Raw genomic sequence first — 24,879 nt, 5'->3', positions numbered from 1 at the left:
ACATACAAGTATGTTTTACTGTTCTCAACTCACTCTGGAATCTTTGCTTTTCTTATTTTATAAATCTGTGAGCCCATAAATCTGCTGCTGTCAGGATTACTGGTGTCACTCATGTTGGCAAAACCAGTGGTCACGTTTCCATCTCAATGTACAGAAAGGGTTAGCTTTTGCTTAAAATACATTTTTTTTCTCCCTCTCAGCTTCCTTGGCACTAGACTTCCCAAGAGTTTCTGTCACTTCTCTGATCATTCCATATCTATCTTCTTCCCCATCTGCCTCTTCACTATGCAATATGTAAATGTTGTTGTCTGCAGAAATGACCCTGCTTTTATGCTCCTTAAACTCTCTCGTGCCTGTGGATTTTTCGTAATAAACGTTGAAAGCTTCCAGACCTCTCTCTCTAGCCTAATTTTGCCCATATTCCTGTGACATTACCTCTTGGAGGCATAATACCACTCAAACTTAATAATCAAACCATGCTCTCAATTTTATTCTCACGCCACCTTCCAATATTTCTTCTTTTAATCTTTTCCACTTTAGTCAGTAGCATGGACGTGCACCCAGTGGTTCAAGTTAAAAGCCAGAATATCATTCATGAACATTTTCCTAACCTTTCTAGTTCTACCCTTCAGCTCCCAACCCAGCTACAGTATCTATTTTTATCTATCCCACCTCCAGAACAGATTGTGCAATTGTCCACTTTCTCTACTGACACCATCCTGGGCTAAGCAAACATCATCCAATAGTTAGACTGCCTTAATATTCCTCTCACATCCCTTTTTCCAATATAATTTATATATACCTTTTAGTATGAGTGAACTTTTTAACAAATCTGTTTTTTCTTCTTCTCCTCCACTTTTTCCATTTTTTTACCAGTGATATCCAATTGCTTTAACATAATCAAATTGCTTATCCCAGCCTACAGAATCCTACAAGATCTGGGCATTTCCACCTGCTACCAACCTAGATTTCTACTACTCATTCAATTTCATTACTTTACAGCCACACTAACCTTTCTCAAATACACTATTCTCAAGACCTTTGAATGTTACATTTCCTGCTTGGAATAATCCTCATTTTCCTTTTCAGCTTTCTGGCCTTCAGTGAAAATGTCACCTCCTTGGGGAGAGATATTTTCCCATTTCCGTATTACATTATCTTCTTTCTTTTCCTATTATTTTCTATGGTGACAACCATCTTAATATTCTTCAAACCACTTGTCAGTTTGTTTATTTTCTTATTTAAAATCTGTCTCCCACTTCTAGTCCCAAAGAATTGAGACTCACTTTAAGCTTATTACCCGCAGAATAATAAACTTCCTGGCATGCGGTAGATCTATATAAATACTTGTTCAATAGACTAATATGCAAATAAACGAACATCAAAACGTTAATATGATCAGGTAAAATTGTAGAACTAAAGCAGAGCTTTCAACAAACTCACTTAAAGTGTTGGATCATACCAAAGGACAAATGCCAAGTCCAGTGATGGAACTGCTCCTGACTGGGGCCTGACCTTTGACCTTTCCTTCCCCCAGGGTTTGAAGACTGCTGGTTTCCTCTGGGAACTCCTTACCACTGCCATTTAGTCTCGAGCTGGCATTCTGATGAAAGCATTCCCTATGTTTCTAGTCTGCAGGGTCTTCTTTGTCCTCAGAAAACCAGTTCAGATTGAGCATCTTCAATTCTTAATCCAAAATATGAAATCCAAAAATGCTCCAAAATCTAAGAATTTTGAGTAACTATGTAATTCCACAAGCAAATAAATCCATACCTACTCCTTTGCAACAAGCTGCAACCAAAATGCAGGCACACTGAAAACATGGTATAAAATTACCTTAGGCTGCATACATACAAATGATAAATGAATTTCATCACATTTAGACCTCTAAGATAGCTCATTCAGTATGTGCAAGTATTCCAAAATCTGAAGAAATCAAAAATATGTATTCTAGCTCCATGTAATTCAGTTAAGGAGCGCTCAGTTAATCATTGCACTCCCTGTTGGACATTTATTATCCACTGCTTACTGCTTGAAGAATTTAGAATCAAGCAAAAAGTTCTTTAAACTAGCATTTATTTAATATTTTCTGTGATGGCCTAATTCAAATATTTTATAACTTATTCTCATGGCAAACTGATTTTCTGTTTTTTAAAATATTTTCCTTGAATATACTATATACCAGGCCTTCATCTAAGAACTGTACACCTATCCTTTCATCTTGATAATAAATCTTAGAGGTAGGTATATTATTAGTTCTATTTGATAGTTTGGGAAACTGAGACAAAGGCAAGTTTTGCTTATAGCTGCAGAGCTAAAAACAGACCAGAATCTGGGCCCCGATAACAAGCTGCAGCATTTCATTCCCAACCAGCATTTCAGGCAGTTTCTCGGAACCATGTGGCAGGTGTCATTACTCTTCTTTTATCAGGAGTGACTCAGGACTCAGACATTACCTTTACCAGGGCTGCAGATTAGTTGATGTATTTACAGCAAGTATGTATAGAGTGCCTACCAAATGGTAGGCAGTGAGCTCAATTCTGACTTACGTTTAACCAGACTTTGTCCTCAAAGAGCTTACAGTCTTGCTAATAAACACCTGGGAGGTGTAGGATTCAGACTTCAAAATTTCTAATCCTGTGATTCATGCCTTTTCCAATGTCCTCAGCATTAGGTCAAATTGACTGAATTCAGAGCTGAAAGCTAAATTTGCCAGAGATTGGAAATAAAACAGCTGTCAAAGTCTTAATGAAAAGGAAAACCACTTTTACTGTCATTGAAATACAAATGTATTATTTTTTTAATATCATCCCTGCTTGCACTCACGGACTCTACTTTCTCGTTATTTACAATGGTCACATCCCTGTTGTTCACAGAGTGTCTTACATGAATATTTCAAATGAGTTGTGACTGGGTTTTTACAGTAGCTAACAATGCTGGCAATATTAGTTTTGCAGTGTTTAGGATTTCATCAAGCTACTTCAAGGTGGAACGCTTAATTACACACTAGCTTTTCCTGATTCTTTGGGAAAGGTGACTCAAGAGGTGAACTCCATAAAACCAAGGGATACTAGGAAAATTCTCTTTACCACAGATTAAGTGCTGTATACATCCAGATTCAATATTGTACTCCTTAAGGAGTCTCACAGCTCCATTGGCTTGTGACCAAGTCCTCTGGAACAAGTAGTACTGACTCTGTGACCACAAACTGTCCCATGTTTATGCTGCCGAAATAGGAAAACTGTGAATTCTCACTTTTTTTTTCATGATGCAATGGGAAGAAACAGAGCCTTGGACCTAGAAAATGATGAAAAAACAAACCAAATGTATACAGAGCAAACATCACTGTCATGCTCCCTTGTTTGTTTCAGGAGATGTGGATTTATTTATTAAAAAGTTTCACAATAGTGCAGGCACATCTGTACCACAAAGTATCAGTTATAAAAAATAATAAAAGAAGAGCTATATTAAGCCACCTCATCCTGCAACTGCCAGCGCTGCAAGCCAAGTTTCTGCTTTTTGAGTTTTACCAGGGTTTCAAAAATAAAAGATGAAAATGGTTGATATTTTCCCTCACCTGTAACCCAGAAGTATCAATAAGTGGTTCATGCTAGAAAAATATGAGGCACAATATATAAAATTGTTGATTCTTCCAAGTTTCATGATCAAGATGTTCCCCAAAATCTACTCCGGAAATAAAATGGACTTGCCAACTTCAATTGCCAAAAGCACATGGCCTCTGCTATGGAGACTCATGGGCAAAGGGGAAAAGTCTACACTTATTTAGCATTTATTTACTTAACCTTCTGGCTGGGTTAGGCTATTGGGCTTGGTTTTACATCCTGAATTACAAAGTTTATGATGGGAAAGGGTGTCAGCTATTTGTTGAAGGAAAGGAAGATCTCTGTTCTTTGTCTTCTCTCGCTAATAAAACCAAGCATGCTAAATGATTGTTTAGAGAAGTTAAGATACGGTTAATAGTAAGCATAACCCCAGCTTGGCTTCACCTTTCGCATCACTGTTTGTTCCTACTTATGCTTCTGGAGCTTCCAGCCTGGATCACTTGCCAGCTTTGTACATATCTTCTCTCATCCCCCTCCAACCCATGGGGTCAACAGCTATCCAAACCAGTCAGCTAGGATTTTCTGAGAGTAGATCATGCACCTACTGTTATGGGGTACAGCCAGTGATAGCCAGCACCCATTGACAGTGGGCAAATGAAATTTGGCTGTGTTCTCTACCCTCTGTCCTGAAGGTGAGTCCTAACAACAATGGAATGTTAATTCCATCCTCAACCACTTCCCCCACATCCTAAATTAGCCAGGATATTGGAAGTCCAATTAGTCTAGGTGTTTTAGCTACAAGCCCAGTTCCTGTTCCTGCCATCCCAATGAGTACTAATCAACTCCTTAGCCCACAACACTTAGGTATTCGCTCCTGCCCACCTGTGACTCACCTATCAACTGAGAGGGGATGGTATTGCATTGTCGTGTAACCACTCCCCTCACAAGCCCCTTTAAAAGGCCTATGAAGCAGGGGCTCTCATTCTTTCTGCCCAGGTGCTTCCATTACGCTAGTACCTTGACTCTTGGCTGACCCAGGACAGGTAATCCCCTGAGCATGGTCCCTGTGTGCTGCTTAGGTGGGACAATGGCTATAATAATGTTGTTTCTGGTCTGTGTACTATCTGGAGTTCCAGGAAGGGTGAGGCCAAGCAGTAGTAGAATGTGGGCAGAGAAGCCAGGGAAAGGTGAATGTCTGCAGCTTTGTGAGTGTGTCCAGGTTCTTTGTGAGTGTGTCCAGGTTCTTTGTGTGTCCAGGTTATTTGTTGTATGTCTCTTAGGGTAACTTCTATTGCTGGGGAAGCTGGGACATAGGTCTTCAGCTTAATGGATGGACTTAAGTATGATGACCATTTGTTTCTTTTGGGATTATGATTGGCTGGATTATTATTGGTTGGGTTGATGTATGGACTTGTGATTTGCTATTGTGCTCTATTATCACCACGCTTGGTTAATAAAGACTCCTTAATAAGCCTTAGACATGTCTGGTATGAACTTGCTCGCACCCTGCAACACTATTCCATGTAGAATGTGATCATACAAGTAATCCAAAAGACAGTTACGCTCTCTTAACCACATTATAATACAAGAAAGAATACAAAGGTACTTGAAAGGGTCCATAGCAAATGGAATTAAAAAACGATTGGTTTAGTGCAATAAAATCTTGAGACCGGTGGGGGGAATCCCAGTGCCTATAAAACTGTGTCACATAATGCAATGTAATTAATAATAAAAAAAAAAATCTTGAGACCTGGGCCTGGCGCCGTGGCCTGGCGGCTAAAGTCCTCACCTTGAACATGCCAGGATCCCATATGGGCGCCGGTTCTAATCCCGGCAGCTCCACTTCCCATCCAGCTCCCTGTTTGTGGCCTGGGAAAGCAGTTGAGGATGGCGCAAAGGCTTGGGTTCCTGCACCCATGTGGGAAACCTGGAAAGAAGTTCCTGACTCCTGGCTCCTGGCTTCAGATCAGCACAGCACCAGCCATTGTGCTCACTTGGGGAGTGAATCATCAGACAGAGGATGTTCCTCTCTGTCTCTCCTCCTCTCTGTATATCTGACTTTCCAATAAAAGTAAATAAATATTTAAAAAAATTTTTGAGACCTATACTTACTGGAGCTCTCCAATAGTCTTGGAAAATGCAAACTATAGCAAAATTGAACATGGATCTAAGAAAATGTTTGCACACAAAACAAGCTTATCATTTAATTCCATTTTCTGCCAAATTACAAAACTAGCTTCACACCGTGTGAACAAGGACCCAGGACATGTACTCAAGATCAGGTAGAGAGTTTAGAATTTTATTTCTACTGTTTTTTTTAATCATATAATTGCAAATATCACTATGTTCATCTCTAAAGGATAATACCTACTTTACACAGAATTTATTTATTTTTAAATAACTATATTGAGGTATTTACATATCATTTTCCAATGCACAATTCAGTGATTTTTAGACTTATTAAATGGATCAGACATCACTACAAATCAGTTCAAACATTTTTATCACTGTAATATGATCACTGACTCAGCTTGATTGTTTCTCCCTGATCCAGTTCTGAGTAATCAGCAATTCATTTTTTCCTTAATATCTTTTTGTTCGACTCTATTTTGGATAAATATAATCATTTGATAGACAATATATTCTGCTCAGCTTCTGTTCAATAAGCACAGCATTGATGAAATTCATCCATATGGCCTATATCATGTACCTCTAATGTTGCTGAATATGGTTTTAATGTATAAACAAAATATCTGCTATGCAGCCATATAGAATTTAATGGACATCTAGTTTATTGAGAATTTTTGGCTGCTACATATAATGCTGTTAAGAACATTTGCGTCCAGTACTTTGTGTAGGTATATTTTCAGTTCACTTGTGTAAACATTTGGTAGAAATGGTGGTCCTTATGTGTAAATTTAGTTTTAACTTTTTAAGATTTTCTGGAATAATTGTGAAGCTTAACTGTTACGAGAGAATGGCTTAGAGGTTTAGAGTAACGAACAATAAAAATCATTGATGGTTTTTATTGTTGCTTTTAGGAGGCTTCATTTTGCTGAATGAATGGCTTAGAACACTAAAGCTTAGAAATAGTTACAAATTTGCTCAAGATCCCTCAGATAATTGACTGCAATTCACCATCTCTTCCACATTTTCTGACCCCACGCCTGATATTGCTTCCTATTACCAAAGCTCCATGCATAGCTCTTATAATCCCTGGCTGAAAAAAAAAATAGGTTGCACACAGAAAAAAAATCCTCCATGCACTAAAATGGACTTTCAACCTGTGTGACAGATATGCACACATTAGTCTCTAGTTTTTCATGCCTAAATTCCCAACACTTCCCAATCCTCTCTTTTTCCTTCAAAATTCTTTCAGACTGGTTTTCATTCAAACACCAAACCCTCAGTCTTTTGGCCTTGACACTTTATTCATGGTTTGCTTTCTTTGTGTAACTTCATCTTATAAAATTATACCAATGCCATAAGACAAACTTTACATATTTCCTATTCTTTCCTTGGCTTAGTGGCCCTAATTGAAATTCATTAGTGTGCTGAATTGGGCCAAAATCACTGAAAAATGGAATAATGTAATGAATTGCATGGAAAGTAATTTTCAAATTTAACAAAACACAATTTATAAATGTCTGAAGTAAATTTTTTTTTTTTAAAGATTTATTCATTTTTATTGGAAAACCGGATATACAAAGAGGAGGAGAGACAGACAGGAAGATCTTCCATCCGATGATTCACTCCCCAAGTGAGCCGCAACGGCTAGTGCTGCGCCGATCCGAAGCTGGGAACCTGGAACCCCCTCCAGGTCTCCCACTTGGGTGCAGGGTCCCAAAGCCTTGGGCCGTCCTCGACTGCCCTCCCAGGCCACAAGCAGGGAGCTGGATGGGAAGTGGAGCTACTGGGACCAGAACCGGCGCCCATATGGGATCCCGGGGCTTTCAAGGTGAGGACCGCAGCCGCCAGGCCACGCCGCCGGGCCCTGAAGTAAATCTTAATACAGATCATTGTTATATACCCAGAGGAGGATCCCACTAACAATTTGCCTTACTTTGTGTTTCCACACAATCTATGATTCTGCAAATTTTAATCACACTGTCATGCATACCACCTGCTCAGCAAACTGAGCTCCAGAGAAGAAAAGAGTCATATTCAATCTTATAAACTCATATTCAGCATAGTACACAATTCAGGCTGTGGTGGGTACATTCGAATCTTTTTAGACTGAAGGCATGAGTGAATATGGTGAATGAATAAAAGAATGCTTTTCTTATTCCTCTCTCTGCTTCTCTCTTTGATTCTAACATAGAAAAACTCACACTCGTAGGTGATATTCTCTGGTCTGACAGCAGAGTTCTAAAAGTGATTTCGCTTTTAAAAAAATGATTATTCATTTTATTTTTAAAAGAAAAAGCAAGAGAAAGAGGGGGAGAGGTGGAGAAGTATTTCATCCACTGTTCACTCCCCAAATGGCCACAACAGCTATGGCTTGGACAAGCTTCATTCAGAAGCCAGACGCTCGATCTGGGTTTCTCACATGGGTCGCTGGGGCCCAGGTATTTTAGGCATCTGCTGCATTGCAGGCACATCAGCAGGGAGCTGGATTGGAAATGGAGTTGCAAGTCCTCTGAGAGATGATTCAGGCATTCCGAGTTGTGGCTTAATGTGCTGTGCCTCAATCTATCCCAAGAGAACTCTCTTTTAAGAAAGACACAACTTTCTATTGCTGTTCTATCACACCTTTTCTATGATGACTTGCCTGATTAAGTAACTATATATGTTTTTTTATTTAATTTTTTATTGCATTTCATTTTATAACATCATTTCATAGGCTCTGATGTTCCCCCATCCCCTCCCCGTGTCCCCCCATGGTGGATTGCTCCACCTTATTGCAGTATTACAGTTCAAATCCAGTCTTGTTTCTTTCAGTGCAAGCATGTACCATTCATACAGTCCAGCATCTTATTGTCCAGCTCAATTCAACAGTTTCTTGGGGAGACCAACTCTGGTCTACAGGTATAGCTGACAGAATATTGTTCTGACCAATTAAAAGCCATAACATAACATCAACAACAGTTTCCAACATTATGGGGTTAATTGACATTGTATTGAGTGACTGATATGTTAGAAAATGCAGGTTCTTAACCACATCCTGTGACTACTTCATTAACATTTCAATTTTAGTTTGTATACAACTGACTTCTATCTACCTTAAACTGGCTATAGGATATTATTCAGCTGTCTCGTGTCGATTTTCATTTTAGTATTTAGCAGTTTCTTGTGTTGAAGCATAATTTTTACTGAACTTGGGAGATTTTAGGATAGTCTAAACTGTCTTATAGCTTTAACAAGGCATATGTCACCAGTAACTCTTTCTAAACAATGGGAAACTGAAAAGAACAGAAATATTTTAAGAGAAAAATCTTCAAAATTATATGCATACTTGATCTCAGGTGTTATTATTTTTCTTAAATGAGTTGGGAAAAGTTTGGATTCTAACAAGGACCCATTGCTCCACACAAGCATCATAATACTTGCTAGTAACTGGATCCAACAAGCATTTGTTAAGTGCAAATGACAAAAGATCCAGTTGTAACATACCAAGATTCCTGGCACAAGGAGAATGACCAACATATATAATAGCAGCAATGACAGGAATTATGGATTCAGTCATTATTCTATGGCTACTACTATTCACATGTTTTACATGCAGTAACTCATTTAACCCTTACAATAGCTCATAAAAGGATGGTTTTACATTTAATTTATTTCACTAAGAAGTAGACAGTATGAGAGAGAGAGAGAGAGTGTGTGGTGTGTGTGGGAGGGGGAGGGAGAGAGAGAGGGAGAGAGGGGAAAGAAAGCGGGGAGAGAGGGGAGAGAGAATGCCTTCAATGACTGGGACTTGGCTGGGGCAAAACCGAGGAGCCAGGACTTCCATCTGGGTTTCTCAATCACTGGAGCCCTCAATGACTGGTGCCTCAGATGCTCCCAGAGCATGGAAAGCTGGGAAGCAAACCCAAGTATGCTGGTGCAGGATGCAGGCATCTTGACTCTTAGCTTAGCACCCACTCCAAAAAGCTTTTAAAGGCAAAGTAAATGAGGATGACGAGACTGAGGTGTGGAGTGAGGTTAGGAAGCAATTAGCATAAAAGGCCGTGGAACTGAAGTCTACATCCAGGCAATCTGGCTCCAAAATCTCCTTGTAAAAATGCTTGAGACACTGTGTCCCCTTCATTGTTATTTCCCTGTTACTTATAAGCACTTAATGAATGTTTGCTATTGAATTGTGCCAACTACAATGTTAACAAGGGCTGGGAAAATAATAAAGCCATACTGCACTATGGGAAAACTATCTAGCCTAACGTCAGGACAGGAGGGTGTGGACGAAGCCGGTGCTTTTGTATAAGTTCAGAGAGACTTGGGCTGGAACTCCAGGTTCATGTGCTTTGACTCAAGGACTTTTGTTTCCCTGACACGGAGTTACCCAATCTCAGAACTCATGCACCACTCTGTCTGGCCCTGGAGCCCTCTAAGAACTTTGAAGGTTCTGTAAGACTAGATTCTAGACTCAAAAGAATTGGAAATAAAGGTGATGAAGAAAGGAAGCATTAAATGATTTATTTCAGGCTGCACACCTGGTTTGGACCACAGCTTTAAGATTTCCTGAGTTCCAGCTCAGTGCTCTCTCACTTAAGTCACACAGTTTCATTTGAAGGAGGGAAGTTCAACAATGACTACTAAGAAACAAATCACTCAAAATGGGACTTTCCAGAGCTAGTCTAGAATTGGACGGCTGCCTCCCTTGTGTGCAAGCAAGGTACGCCTACAGTTTCACTACAGATCTGAAATCTAATGCTCTTTCCTTGTGATGTCAGAGGCCAAGGAGATCTCTCAAGCCGTGATTCATGCCCTGGTTGGAAATCAGGCTCCCACTACTCTGAAAGTTTGTAACATTCTCCCCTGCCTACTCTTGCTGACAGAAGGCTATGAAACTCAAGTGTTTTGTAGCAAATGTGCCTTATTCCTAGAAGAGAAAAAGGCATTCTCATCTCCCTGTTGGCTCAGTTATTACCCTGACGGAAAGACATGAACTTGAAAGCTATTTTCTCTTAAATTCCCTCTAGTTTTAGAATCTGGAAAAGGGAACAAATTTAATGTAAACCAGGCTCAAGTGGGTGTGATCCACAGAAAGCTAAGAGTAGCTGGGACAGCAAATGTAAACTTCATTGTGAAGGTGCATGTACCTTTAAGACGGGTACCTGTGTGGGCATCACTTGCACTATTCTTACTTACCTGATAAGGCATAGGACTGGTGCCAGGTGTATGAGCTTTGCAGGCAAACAAGACAGAAATCAAACCCTTCTTGTGTCACTTACCAGCAGAGAATCTTCATACTGCTAACCATCTCACTGAGGCATATTTCCTTGGTTTAAGAAATGGGATGATTGGAGCAGGCTCTGTGGCATTGTGAACTAATCCCCTGTCTTAGTGCCAGCATCCCATACAGGTGCTGTTTTGAGTCCTGGAGGCTCTACTTTAGCTTCCTGCTAATGGCCATGGAAGACAGATCATGAGGGACTAAGTCCCTAGGCTTTTGTACCCACGTGGGAGACTCAAAGGTAGCACCTAGATTTGGTCAGGCCCAGCTCCAGCTGTTGTGACTGGCTGTCTGGGGAGTGCACTAACAGTTGGAAGTTCTGGGTGTGTGTGTGTCTCTAATTCTCTCTATAGAACTTTGCCTTCCAAATAAAAACAATAAATGTTTTTTTTTAATGGGATAATGATGTAGAGTGTGAAAAGCGATCTCTGTGGTGTTCCTACTAGGAGATCTGGTACTTTATAAATATCTGAGATCATACTACCACCTCCCCAGCACCTGCCTGGCATTTGATATACATGCTTCATAGAGCTCTTTGGAAACCAGAAAAAACTGTGAGGACAGACTGAGTTGACACTGATTTGTCAAGCCATACTTCTACCATATTAGAATCATGGTGCAGGAAACATCTCAGAGCCGACTAAAGGGGATAATTCCCTCAATAAAAATGTGAGGAGTGGGGAAACAAATGATTCCATCAAACACACTTAAGAAGTGGGGGAGTGGAAGCATATTCCACTGCTGCAGAGAAGGAGGCAGACCAAAGCGTTTCCACAACTGAGGAAAACAAGGGACTCAAGACTGAAAAAAAAGGAGGAAAGATTTTTGGAATAAGAACATGGTGAGATGTTAATTCCTTAAACCCCAGAAAATATCAACAGTACACTTTGTTCAGTAATTTGCTGCAAACACTTTGTTATAAAAGATGAATGAGAAGAAAGAAGTATACATGGAAGGCAGGCTCAGAGAAATTCAGATGTGTGGACTATTTGTGCTCTCAGGTGACATAGTTGGCGCCCACCCCACACCTACTTAAAAGATGCATACAGCGCCGTGACCATGTTTAAATCTACTGTTCCCATCACTCTCAGCCTTCTCTGAGCAACACTTGCTTGTTTCCAAGTTGCATTTAATCTCATATTTTCTGAAGATTCTAGCCTAAGATACTGAAGACCAGAGGCAGTTACAGGAACCAGGCACCTTTGGTTCGGAAAGCCCTAACTGGGTGAGAGCAGCAGGCTCTGACTGAGGCCGGCTGGGAAGAGCTGCCTGGGGTCAGCCTGCCCTGCAGAAGGACTGGAGGAACTATCGGTGACAGGAACACAGGAGTTAGAAGGCAAATAAAGGCAAGGACATTTTCATGTTCAGGTTTGACAGAGAAGTCCCAAGCACAAGCTGATAAGCTGTATTGACATTGACATGTCTAAGTAAGTTAATGAGTGTTTCAAACACTGCTCTATGGGAAGTAAGGAACACACATGAAGAGAATGCCACCTTATATCTAACCCCAAATAACTTTTTTTCAGATATTTCTCTTAACTGAGTATGCTCATCAGTTCAGACACTGAGCACCATTTGGCATGCTAAGAATTGCTTTTATCTCAGAATGCTTGGTAAAGAGGGGCAGGAGCTGCAATGCATTGGTGCTGCTGCCCCTGGATGCTACTACTTCTGGGAACGCTCAAGGCATTCAAAAGAGCAACATTTCGTACTGCTACACTTCCAAATCATCCTTTGGTTTTCTTTTTTAAGATTTCTATTTATTTATCTATTTTTATTGGAAAGGTGGATATACAGAGAGGAGGAGAGACAGAGAGGAACATCTTCCATCCAATGGTTCGCTCTCCAAGTGAGCACAATGGCTGGAGCTTAGTCAATCTGAAGCCAGGAGCCAGGAACCTCTTCCAGGTCTCTCACACGGGTGCAGGGTTCCAAAGCTTTGGGCCATCCTCGACTGCTCTCCCAGGCCACAAGCAGGGAGCCGGATGGGAAGTAGGGTTGCCGGGATTAGAACTGACGACCATAAGGGATCCTGGCGCATTCAAGGCGAGGACTTCAGCCACTACGCTATCGCGCCGGGCCCCATCCTTTGGTTTGTAAAACAACTGTATGATCTAGGATGAGTGTTTAGTTTACCATATCTTGAAATAAAATCTTTATTAGTCAGAAGAAATATAGAATTTTACATTTTCCTGGATTTTAGATATCTTACTTGTATCTAGACTGGGTATGATTCTAGCCTAACTCCTAACACAGTATTTTGTTATTGCTGCTCTTGGTGGTGGGTTGGGCTGTCTAGGCCCTGCTATGCTCCATTTTTATGTGTCGCCCTGGGTAGCCAGTGGTATCACTCACTGCATCAACATTTATCTAGGTATGGCTGGGAAGATGTTTGCAGATGTGGTTAACACCTGCAAGCAGTGGAACTGACGTCTGGGAGATTGACCTAGATGACACTGGTAGTCCTACCTTACTCTGTTTCAGGGTTCGAGAGCAAAACCTGGTATCTACCTAAAAAAAACAGATTCAAAACTGTGTCATTAACTCCTGAGTTTCTAGTCTGCCTTACAAATTTGAAGCCTGCCAACCTCACAATTTCATGGGCTAAAGCCTTAAGTTAATTCTATTACTTATGTTTCTCTGACATAATCATTATCTTCATGTACCTTTTTAAGACCAAAGATGGATTTTATTGAGTCCATACCCTCCTGCCTCCTGACTCAGTGATAGCCATGACAAAAAAAGATGTCATCTTAAGAAGCATATACACACATCTAAGCAAAGAGACGAATGACAGAGGGAAACATACCTATGTTGTAAAGAAATTGAATGCTTTTCTGAAGCTCCACAGCACTTGTAGAACCAACATAACGTAAGTGCAGCGAGAAATCACTAACAATAAGGAAGACTAGAAGTGTGAGGTTTTGAAGAGGCAAGCCTTTAGAAGAGCTATAGAGGGCTGTGCAGATACCAGCTTGGGAGAGTAAGGGGTACCCATAGAGGGATAAATGAAGAGAAGGCCTAGGCAGGACCCATGGATGCACAGAGGCAAATGCCTCAACTTGGGGTAAGAGAAGAAACTCTGAAAAACCAGGTCAGTGAGAACAGACATCCATTTTGTTGGCAAAAAGCATATTAAAAAACTCTTATTTTCTCCTGGGATAAAAATGTGACAAATCATTGCATACGCACACAAGTGTCACACATAATGAGAAAAAAAACTGGAGTTTTCAGAGTTGGTTATAAAGGCTAGTACCCTGTACAGACACATGAAAAAATAAAATTTTTACCTCTCATAACACAATATCTGAGTCCACAGATAATTGAAAGTGTGCATCTACTTCGTAGAACTCAGCCTTTGTTTGTTTAAGGGACAACTGGCAACACAGGGATGAAAAGAAATGACATTACGTTCCTGGCAAATGGCTGGCTTTTCCTGGGGGACTGTCCTTCCAAGGGCTGCAGGAGTTTATCATTGTCTTTGCCTTCCAGATAAACTAACACCTAACCTCGTAAGATGACATGACTCTCTCACAGGTCTGTTTTTTTGTTTTGTTTTGTTGTTTTGTTTTTTTCCTGCATGTGGCAGCCCAGATTGGCATCACAGTTTTTGAAACAAGCTTTTGTTCCACTGACTTGTTTCAAGTTCCCCAAAGTTGTAGCAGCTTAATTGTCGCAAAGTCTCAGTTTCTCTGTCCCAAAAAGCAAACTCCTCATCAACAATACACCACCAACTAAAGGAAGCCCCATTTCCAATGAGTAGAACAGTGTTTTTCTCTTTTAGCTTGAAGTTTATTCTACTACCTCTCTCTTCTTCCCATTCTTTTTTAAAAATTTATTTGAAAGGGAGAGAGAGAGAGAGAGAGAGAGAGAGAGAGATCCACAGAGACTTTCCATCCATAGGTTCATGCCCCAGATAGTTGTAATGGTTGGGGATGAGCCAGGTTGGATATCCCTTGTGGTTACAGGGGCTCAAGCTCTTAGCCATCTTCTGTGGCTTTTCCAGGTGCATTACCAGGCAACTGTAGCTGTAGTGATGCAGCTAGTTACTTTAACCAGTGCCTATAAATGAGGCCAGTGCTGCAGACAGTAGTTTAAGATGCTGTACTCCAGCACTGGCCAGTCTTTATTCAATTTACATATTTTTGAGCACATGTCCTATGTTAGCACTGAGCATACAGTTTAACAGTCTGAGCAGTCAAGAAAACAGACAAATGCAGTACATTATAAATAACGTTTTTTCAATGATTTCTGTGTGCTAGGCACTATTACAAATGTTTCACACCCAAATAATTTTGCTCTCATTAACAGTTCGTATGTAAGATTCTATTATTATCCCCATTGTAAAGAGGCTACAGGTAATAAATAGCTGGTCTGCAGTCATGCAGAAAGAAAGGAATGGAACAGAATTGAAGTCAGGCAGTCTAGTTCCAGAGCCTAGCTTCGGAACCCTGAAGGAGTGGAGACACAGGAGCTGAGGATATTATGACAAAGAAATCCCTGCGACTAGCAGCGCAGAGGAGGCCCCAGGAACTCAGACCCGAAACTCAGAGACAAGGTCTGAATTTAAGATGTAGATGTCAATCCATTTGTCAGTAGCTTTTAATGGCTTCCAACTGAATTGACAATGATATCTACATGTCGGCCATTACCTGCCAATGTTATACCTTCCCTGGCTCTCCCAGCCTCTCTGAACTCTTGTCTCACTGCTGCTCTAGCAACCCGGATCTCCCACTGTAGCACTTTGAAATGCTGGGTGGTCTTTCAGGAGCCTTCCACTCACCCTCGTTACTCCTCATTATTCAGATGTCAACTTTAAGGTCAGCTGTTTACAAGGGTCTTCCCTGTCTCAACATCTACTTCCCCATAGCAGGTAGCAGCAATGAAAGTGACAGCTAATGTTAAATATTACTAAATGTAATTAATTTTTAAAATATTGGTAGACACTAGTATTAGTCCCATTCTTACAGGTAAAAGTAGGGTAAAGTCAGAACATTCTGCACTTTTCTGCATCACATTGATCAAAATGTAACAATGTATTTATGTAGTATTGTCTGGACTGTTAATTTCATAGAACCAGTAAGATGTATTTTCTTCATAATTGCCTCCATAGATTCTACAGTGGTGACATGTAGAAAATGGTCATACATGCTTAATAAACAAATGAATCAATAATGACAGGCATGAGAAAAATTTTTGTCAGGATTTACACATTTGCTTACAACTTAGAATTCAATGGATAGGTGGCAAAGGAATTAGAGTCTGCTATCATGTAGAAATTAATAAAGTTGTTGATAACCCAAGAATTCGGCTTGCTTTCTGATTGAGATGCTCTCATTATCTTCCTTCCATGAGTTTAACATCCAACGTTTCCAGTAGGATGGAGGAAGGAAAAGCATGATTTAGACTTTAGAGGAAAAAGCTTGGGTTTTCATGAAACACCAACACAGGTTTCAGTTCTGACTTTATATCTTACTAACTGTGTAGTCTTGAAAAAGTCCCACATACTCCTTAAGCCTCCTTCTCCTTTTTTTTTTCTTCAACTCTGTGAAAAGAGCCACTCTATTTCCAAGAGAGATTAGCTGGGAGAATCTGGAGAGAGAATGCATGGTGCCTAGCACAGAACTGCTGCATCTCTCTCTTCTGAAACCTGAGGCAGGCATGTGGGGTGAGAGTCTCTTCACTAACCAGACCAGCCCCCAGAAAAGTAAAGCTCATGGCACAAGCAAAGGAGCACAAAGGCTGAGTTGTCTAGTCCAGCTGCCTCCACAGGTCAGATGAGTTGAGTGACTGTCCTGGCCTCAGCTTACTCCATGGACACAGCCCAAGACGGGGTAGGCAAGTACATACAACACTGAGGGGGTCACTCTTGGTAACTGTCAACAGCTCTGGCTCAGAAGTCAAGACAATAAACGAAGAAACAGATCCAGTGAGTTCTGCTGCCTGTTCTCTGTTTCAAGGGGACAGTCCCTGCTTTGTTTCTCTTCTCCCGGGTGAAAGACTGTTGCCTGAAAGGCTCCTGGCTTCCGAGAACAGCTCTGCAGGCCACTTCATAATCAGAAGCAAGCAAGCAGAATTCACGCTGCCCCTGGGATTATGTTGTGCTGGGAACACGGAAGGCAGAAGAGGGAACTGAGACGGTCCTCTTCCTTCCTCCCTTTTCTCCTAGCAAACGTCCATGCACATTCTTCTCCAGACTGACCAACCTCCTTTTTTCTCCACTTCCTTTGCAATGAAGAGAGGAAAAGGGGTGAGGTAGATCCAGGGTGCCTTCCCTCAAAGGAGTCAAATCCCTTTTGACGCTGAACTCTGCCTGTGGTTTTTTTCTTTACAAAGGGACGCAGCTCCTGCTGCTACTCCTTGCTCAACTGCCTGCCCTGCAAATGCTGTGCCTGTCTGGATACCTGTGAGCCAAGTCAAATGCTGCCTTAAACACAACTGTATTTGGTTACACAGCTGTGATTATATTTGCTTATAAAGGGCCATCCTCTCCAGTCTTCTGAAAAAGAAACCTCTCAGTTAACTAAAATCAGGCTTACCAGAATCCCAAGTGAGTTGACACTTTTCTTTGTATTCTGCTTTGAAGAGAAACAGCCATTCTCATATAGTATCTCCTTTATTCGGTATCAGCTCCATTCTCCTGCCTGTCTCATCAGATTTAGAGTGTGTCTTAGAGAATCTTACAATTGATTCTCATTTTTTAAAAATATGCTTTATGTTTTATTGAGGAAGCATATTTACAGAGAGAAGGAGAGACACAGAGTAAGATCTTTATCTGCTGGCTTACTCCCTAAATGGCTGAAATGGGCAGAACTGAACTGATCTAAAGGCAGGAGCAGGATTGCCCTCCAGGTCTCCCATATGGGTGGAGGAACCCAAGGCTTTGGGCCACCCTCTGCTGCTTTCTCAGACTATAAGCAGGTAACTGGATGGGAAGTGGAGCAGTCAGGACTAGAACTGGAGCCCATATGCAGTGCTGGCACTAGCAAGTGGAGGATAAGCCGGTTGCGTCATTGTATCGACTCCTCAATATATTCCTACGTAGCCAATTTTTTGTAGTTGCAAGGAGAAAAAAAGGACAAATGACAACATGCCCTGAAGCAGTGGTCACTCTCAGCAGAGCATTCTGTTTTGGTTCCTTAGTGAAACCAGAGGCCTGGGCCCCTAAATACTCCAGGTTTGCCCACATTTTGCTGGGTTCTAGAAATGATACAGTACTGATAATGCCAGTAGTCATACTGACCCCTTTTTAAAAACTCTGCAAATATTAGTATGTTTAATCTCACAACTACCAATGAGATATGTAGGATTTTCATCCTAATTTTGGACAGGAGGGAGTTGCAAGAGAGGCTTAATGTAGATTCTCCTAAGGTTGCATGCATCACACTGAAATTTGAAACAGGTAGATTCTTTACTCTAAACTGCCACTCACAATTTTTCTCACTTAATCCTTACAATAATCATGTGAATTAGAATATTAAAATGCCCATTTTCAGACAAATAAATTGAGTCTCTTAGCAGTGACTTGTGAGAGAGTGAGTTGAGTTTCCAATTCAATTTCATTCAATATGCTATTTGAGAACTCACTCTGTGGTTGCCACCATGCTATGCACTGAAAGAATATTACATTGTGATGTGTGAGTTATATTTTGCCACTGCTCTTCTGCTTGTTTTAACACTATTACTTATTCCTGAAACAATGGATCTTAAGAATTCACTTGCAGTGCCTTGAAAGGAACGAGCAGTCAAGATGAGTTAGTGGTGGTCATGTGCATTGCACGCATTCCCTGAGAACCTGAATAATTCAGTCACACCAGGACAAACCAAATAGGAGCCCCAGTTCCTTTCCAGCATTTCCTGACTTTTGCAAAGGCATTCATTCGCTTACTGTATTTCTCCACTCCATAAACATTTACTGAACATATACAGTATTCTAGATTATGTGTTCTAAGTTGAAGATATAAAAAAAGGATTACAATTTGTACTTGGGATGCTCTATGTTTTGAAGGGCACAATATTTAACTAAATAATTACAATGTAATGGAAAAGTTCAGTAATAGGGATTTTGAAAACTTCATTAAAAATAATTATGAGGGTATTCTTGGGGGAGGGCACCTCCAGAAAATTATATTTATGCTAATTCTTGAAGGTTGCAGATTGGGAACAAGCCAATTAAGTAGTGCTTCCTAAACATACATTATATCCCAAGACTTGGCTTGAAATGATTTAAATACTTTATCTCAGACTCCAGAAGCCAAGAACAGACACTAAAAAGAACTTCGGCAGAGTGACATTGCAAGTGAATGTGTGTCTGGGTGTGAATATGTGTACAGTATCTATGGAAAAGTGCAACCCAGTTAGGGACAGTAGGTACAAAGAACAGCAGAAGGGCCTGAAACCTTTTAGCAACAACTCATTTAGAGCGCATCAGTCACTAGCTTAGCATGGAGGTGGAGGCCAAAAGCGGAAGATGAGTGTCAAGTAGATGTTAGGAGCAAAATTCTAAGGGCCTTTGTGTACCTGGTAAGACCTCATCTTCAAGGTCAAGAAGAACCAAAGAGGAACATAAAATAGCCACAGCTGAGAAGTATGATTCCAGTATTACAGTGTAGATTGAATGGAGTGGAGAAAAATTAAGAAGAATCAACTCGGCTGAAAGGTTACCATAAGTGTTTCATTACAAAACTGCAGAAAAGCAGGAGGGCAGATTAGAGAGAAGAGTGAAGGACTCGGCTGTGGTTGGAGACGAGAGACCAAAGGGTATATAGGAATCTTATTCAATACCAGGACTACAGCCAAAGGAACAGTGACGAGATGAGGAAAGAAGGGAGAGGTGCATCTGGTCTCCAGAACCAAGAGGGCAACCTTAGGTGGTCTGACGTCAGAGATTCATTCTGTTTACTGCCTGAGAAGTAAGGGAAGCGAGGGCCCAGGCTGCAAAATGGGGAGGGAGAGAGGTTCTTAAAGCAATCAGACCTGAAGATGTCTGTCTGCTCAGGATGGCTCCTGAGCTTAGAGTCTGGGAGGAGGCAGGGTCCAGGTGTAAGCTGGAGCTTTGGCTCTGAGTCTCAGGGGCTGTCAGGGTGAACAGAGCTGTCAAGAAAACTCAGAAAAGAAGGCGGATGTTGCCTGAAGGACCGTCCCCGACTCGTCTCGGTGTGGCATGACCAGACTTGATGCAGGCAACAGCTGGGGTTTGGGAGGCCACTGGCACATGCGCAGCCTCCTGTGGGAGCGCTGCAGATGAGGTTGACTGGAGAAGCCAAGCTTTCTTCCCAGCCTCTCTTCCTCCACCCTTTTGCTACAGAGTCCTGGTGCACGTACAGCACACAACTAGGGACAGAAAAATCCATTCGTGGATGAGGGATTGCAGCCACAGCCACTCAGAGGTGGTAGAGAGAACAAAAATCTGTGTGCGGTGGTGGGGCAGGGGGCAGGGGGAAGGAGGGGCAGGAGGATGTAGGAAACTTTACTCTGGGAGCTACATATCAAACGGCAACCTTGCTGGCAGACAATAGTGATCACCAAGATAGCAGACTCCACCTAGTAAACACCAGGCTGGCTTGTGTGGAGCAAAAGGTGAGACTCATTTTGAGCAGTGGGGTCCCTCCCTTCACGCTCAATTACAGGAGCTGCTTTTGCACACAAAACATTCAAGCAACAATATCTGATATCTTCCTGAACCTACTGTAACAACGGAAGAAAGGCCGGAACTAAAGTGCAAGAGAAAGAAACTGTTTGGAGATAGGTCTGCTACAGTATAAACTTCTCCCTTTTTCTGGCTTACTGCTATAGCAAAGCCTGATGGTTGTCTTTGTAAAAAAAAACGTGTCTGTATCTAGGTCCCTGGCAGTGATTTGCCTCTGGGAGGGCCAGCAATCTATTTAATGACTCCATTGACGTCAATAGCATAACTGAAATACTTACTAACATGCATGATTCCAACTTTCAGGGGGGGCTGGGTGGATGGTGCTTCTCAGCAGTACGAAAACATGAACTGGAGTCAGCGCGGAGCGAACTCAACTCTTGAGGCTGGTGGAGGATGAGATGCAGCGGGTCTCACTGGGTCCCATTTAATACGAACAAAGAATCATGCTAAACTTAGGAATTCAATTGAAATTACTGAAATAACTGTTAATGTGTAAGGTGATATTTTTGGCAATGTTTGTCCAAGGATAGCGTATTAACTCTTTGCGCTCTGCTGACTTGTGAATCCCTAGGGAGAATAACTCCAACTTAATTTTAGACACATATAGAATAATTGTAAATCCATATGAATAGGTCAGTGTTGCTGCTCTGGGATACACTTTCACAAGAGAACTATGGAATCAAAAGCAATTCTTCAGCAGCAGCCACTCGGGGAATTATTCTCAGATTTATTGAGGATTTTCTGGTGTATGTAGCTTCCTCTCTTTATGTTGGCTGCCAACACACCCACGGTGAGTAATTAAGCTATCAAACAATTCAGGCCACACAGTATAAATAACACCAAAGAAAACAAAATATCTTCCTTATATTTTTTCTTTGGTTTTATCCATTTCTTTCTTCTCATTCTTCTGTCTTTTCTTTCCCTTTATTTATTTATTTCTTCTTTTCCTTTTTCTATAGTGTTTTTAATTTTGGGGGGGTTAGGGATTTCCTCCACTTCCTGTTTTATTGTGAGTGGTCACAACCTTTGGTAATAGGATCGATTTTATTCATATTTGCTCACAAGTGTTGTAATCCTGTCCGACCGTTCTTGCTTAATGTAGAAACCACGCACAGGTTTTGCTTAGGCCAGACTTCATTTCTAGGCATCTGACGTAGTTGAGCTCTCAGGCAGCTGTGTTTCCCAGAGCTATTTTACCTGTGGCTGTGCCTTCTGCTCACATCTCAGGCCCTTCATGTTCTGCCAAAGTATGAGGACTGGAGTAAGAGGGCTTGCATGTTCTGAATTTCTTAGCATCTAAGATAACACACCACACTTCTCTTTCAGTAGACCCTGCAACTGTTCTCACACAAGAATACCTGGCAGCTTGTTCCAGAAATGGGAAGAGCCTGTCAAGGGAGGCTCTTCTGTTTTATCACCTGGTAGAGAGCTATTTCTCCCCAGAATGGTCTGGATATATATTAAAAGAATTGAATTCCTGTTACACCGAAAAAATTTGAGTTTATTGTTCACACTGGACAACCTAGAAAGCCCTATCCTATCCCCTGCTACTTCTCTGAGCAAAGTCTTTCCTTAAATTACATTCTAATTGATGGTGTTGAAAACCACAATAGACCAAGGTGGTGGATACTCAGGCTGGGGAAAGATAGTTTTTGTGTCTTCACCATCTGGCCTTAGTTCTTCCAGACAAGTGGCTAGACAATTTGGTTACGTGGTTTGCAGTCATTTTGGATGAGCTACAGACTTCCAGATTGTTCTTCATTGCAGCTGATCTGTTGCACATGGTAATGGTTCCGCTCAATACATTAACTGGTAAATTTCAGAACAAGAAAATTAGTACAGAACTCCCACAATGACTGCTAAAATATTGCATGTACAATATGTATTGCTACAAATTGAGATGCATATTTATTACTCATAGGTGTGGTCATCACAAGGCTTATTTCTCTAATCCTTTTGTAAAGCAAATATACTGTACACTGATCATTTATCTGTTCTGGCAATTCTCACTTTAACCACATATTTGTAGTCAGTACTGAAATGCAAGAAAGAGCAAGGATAGGATGGGGTGGGACAAGTGAAGCAATTAGGTTCTTCTGTTTTCATCAGTTATCTTATTCTGCTGTTGAAAGTAATTTTGGGGTCTGAATATTGAGAATTATGTCAGTTTTTCATTTTGAATATGCACAGGTGACATAATACAAGTCCTTATTTTAAAATTCTATTTCTTTTATCTTCCTTGTCCTCCTCTCTGTTTTTAGTTCTAATCATCAGATAGAGAAACTCTGGCATTCTTTCTTGAGAAAAGGCAACATGTGATACAAATTGAGATGCTCCTTAAACTCCATTTTTGACACCATCATGAGGATTTACTATACCTTTCTCCTCAAATGGGAATCACATGGCTTCCACACTGTTTCTCTTCTTGAGTTTAAAATTCACCATTACCAATAGTGCATCCTTGTTGGAGTTCCTGGGTTACAGTCTCAGCCCCACTCCTCATTCTTGCTTTCTATTAATGAAGGTCACAGGAGATGGTATAGATGAGTCAAAGAGTCGGTTCCCTGCCACCCATTGGGAGACCTAGATTGAATTCCTGGTCATTGTGGGTATTTGGAAAATGAATCACTAAATGGGAGCTATCGGTCCATCTTTTGTTCTATTTTAAAAATAAAATAAAATAGTTTTCCAAAATTGTGAAACAAATTCTCCTTTACTTTGATATTGCTTTCCAACTTCCTACATTTATCTGTTTTTGCTCAAAAGCTGCATGAACACATTAACATGGATAAACAGGTATAGCAAGTATTTCAAATTTATTTGAATTTTAACGCAGTAACTGATTTTAATAGTAAAAAAAATAAAATCTCAGTTGAGCATTTCTCCTAACCATAGAGGAAGAAAATATTGCTGATTACCATAATTTAATTTAATTTTATGAGCCTTTCCCTTCAGACAGAAGTCTTAATTTTATATGGTGCTCCTGGTCAATTCAACATAAATCATCTTCTTGCTAGATGAAAGTAACTATGCTAGTGTGCCACGCATGACAGAACTAGCCAGTATGATGCTTGATTTCTAGAGCCTAAGCCCCATGGACCAGACACACAATCCGCAGATGATTGTGCATTCTGGAATCAAATTTTCTCACAACACAGAAAAAGAGCAATGATGCCAATTAAAAAAATTAATATGTCTTTGTAGTGGAGGAAAATTTTTATGCCTCTGGAAGAACTGAGAAGAGCACTGGTTTAACAGGGAGGAAAAAAGCCATATCTGATTGGGAGATTTCCTTTAATCTCACATTGAGTATGTCAATGATTGATTTGTAAATGTAGCATTTTAACTACAGTTAAATACAAAAAAGGTACAAAAAAAAGTACAAATACTTTTCAAGGGCAATTATATCTTCTTCCTTTGTATGTCTTTAAAAAGAGAAGTCTTTTGAGAAAACTTGGATTTTTCCTTCCTTTTCAAATTCACTTCTATGAAAGACTACAATGACCTAAGTCAGTTAGGCCTTCTTAGCACACTAGGTTGTCAAATCTCTTTAGATTATTATGGAATTCTCATGCCTTTTATCTTATATTTCAGATGAAATGTGTAGGTTCAACTGCAGGACTGACAACTGAAAACCTGATCTTCTTATCATGAAAAATATTTTAATGTTACCCTCTGGTTCTCATTTCCGCTTGCTCTCAGCCATTTATTTTTCATTCCCCTTTCAAGTTTCTATTTAAGCACACCTCTTTGTCATATGCTGATAAATATTAAAATAACAGGAAAAATCTGCCCGGCTTATTTAAACTGATAATAAGAACAAAACACGGGATGTGTGTCTCCTCCTTCCTTTTCTGACTGTGGTCAAACGTTAAGAAGATTTTGAAACCTGTAGTTACGTAATAATCGGTATCACCACATTTTCTTCCCAATCTGAAGCCAGAATTCTTGTTGTTTGCCACAAAAACAGATGGAAACAAATCACCTAAAAGGCATTGTGATTTCTTATCCCATTGTTTTAAAAGAATTAAGCTAAAGAAGCTCGAGTTGCCAAGCTCTAGTTAACTTTGCCAATAATCACAAAATGATCTTTCCAACATCTTTAACTAACGAGCTCATTTACAGCCCCATAAATATCTCATGTTCTAATGTTTGTCAATGTTTATTACAAGATTAAAAAAATAATCTAAATATTCAAATTGAAGTCAAAAACATCTTAGTAAATGTGGCTAACAGGAATACCAGAAGCGATACTTCAGTAGCTGGCCAATTTG

The sequence above is a fragment of the Ochotona princeps genome, chromosome 2 (assembly GCF_030435755.1).
Source record: "Ochotona princeps isolate mOchPri1 chromosome 2, mOchPri1.hap1, whole genome shotgun sequence".
Taxonomy (NCBI): domain Eukaryota; kingdom Metazoa; phylum Chordata; class Mammalia; order Lagomorpha; family Ochotonidae; genus Ochotona; species Ochotona princeps.
The sequence above is the reverse complement of the archived record's forward strand: the minus strand, read 5'-3'. Positions refer to the sequence as shown.